Here is a 1617-nt window from a genome sequence, read left to right on the forward strand (position 1 = left end):
TTGGGGTGATGAGAATGTTCTGGAACAAGATAGCAGTGATGGATGTACAACACTGCAAATGCATGAAATGCCACTAATGGTAAATTTTATGTTATGTGCATTGTACTACAATTTTTGTTTCACTCATTTTCTTTTTTTTTTTTTGAGACGGAGTCTCGCTCTGTCACCAGGCTGGAGTGCAGTGGCTCCATCTTGGCTCACTGCAGCCTCCGCCTCCTGGGTTCAAACGAACCTCCTGGGTTCCTGCCTCAGGCTCCCGAGTAGCTGGGACTACAGGCACACGCCACTGTGCCCAGCTAATTTTGTGTTTTTAGTAGACACGGGGTTTCACCATGTTGTCCAGGATGATCTCGATCTCTTGACCTAGTGATCCGCCCGCCTCGGATCACTCTGTCACCCAGGCTGGAATGCAGTGGTGTGATCTTAGCTCACTGCAGCCTCTGCCTCCCCAGCTCAAGTTATCCTCCTGCCTCAGCCTCGCAAGTACCTGGGACTACAGGTACATGTCACCACACCTGGTTTATTTTTTATTTTTTATTTTTGTAGAGACAGGGTATCAACTATGTTGCTCAGGCTGGTCTCGAATTCTTGGGTTCACGTGATCCTCCCACCTCAGCCTCTCAAAGTGTTGGGATTACAGATGAGCCACTGTGCCATGGCACCACAATTTTTCAAAAGCAACAAATAAATAAATTGTTACACACACCCCCCACCCCAAAATAGACTGAATTTTGGCAATTTCGTAGCGTTCAACCTAATGGAATACAGGGCTTGACAGGATGAGTGACTAATGGAGAGGACCATAGACTTTTTCTCTTTTGAACAATGTAATATTAAACAATATATATGTGATATTTGATGCATAGGAGAGAATGTCTTAACATATATGAGAGTCATAAAACATAATCACAGCCGGGCGCGGTGACTCACGCTGTAATCCCAGCACTTTAGGAGGCTGAGGCTGGCGGATCACAAGGTCAAGAGATCAAGACCATCCTGGTGAACATGGTGAAACCTGGGTCTACTAAAAATACCAAATTAGCTGGGCATGGGGCAGTTGCCTGTAATCCCAGCTACTCAGGAGGCTGAGGCAGGAGAATCACTTGAACCCAGGAGATAGAGGTTGCAGTGAGCTGAGATGGTGCCATTGCACTCCAGCTGGCTGACAAGAGCAAAACTCTGTCTCAAAAAAAAAAAAAAAAAATTAGCCGGGCATGGTGGTGGGTACCTATAATCCCAGCTACTTGGGTGGCTAAGGCAGGAGAATTGTTTGAACCCAGGAGGCAGAGGCTGCAGTGAGCCAAGATCGCACCACTGCACTCCAGCCTGAGTGACAGAGCAAGACTTTGTCTCAAAACCAATCAATCAATCAAAGACTCTGGAGACTAGAGTATTGGAATCACAGACTCTTAAAATATTGGAATCATAGGCTGTTGAATCCAATAGATCCTACAACGTGAGTCACAGTCTATTTGAATCACAGGATCCTAGAATGTCACACCAGAACCTCGGAGGGTTAGAAGTACAGCTCCAGGCCGGGCGCGGTGGCTCAAGCCTGTAATCCCAGCACTTTGGGAGGCCGAGACGGGTGGATCACGAGGTCAGGAGATCGAGACC

The sequence above is a fragment of the Colobus angolensis genome, unplaced genomic scaffold (genome assembly GCF_000951035.1).
Source record: "Colobus angolensis palliatus isolate OR3802 unplaced genomic scaffold, Cang.pa_1.0 Scaffold119, whole genome shotgun sequence".
Classification (NCBI taxonomy): Eukaryota; Metazoa; Chordata; class Mammalia; order Primates; family Cercopithecidae; genus Colobus; species Colobus angolensis.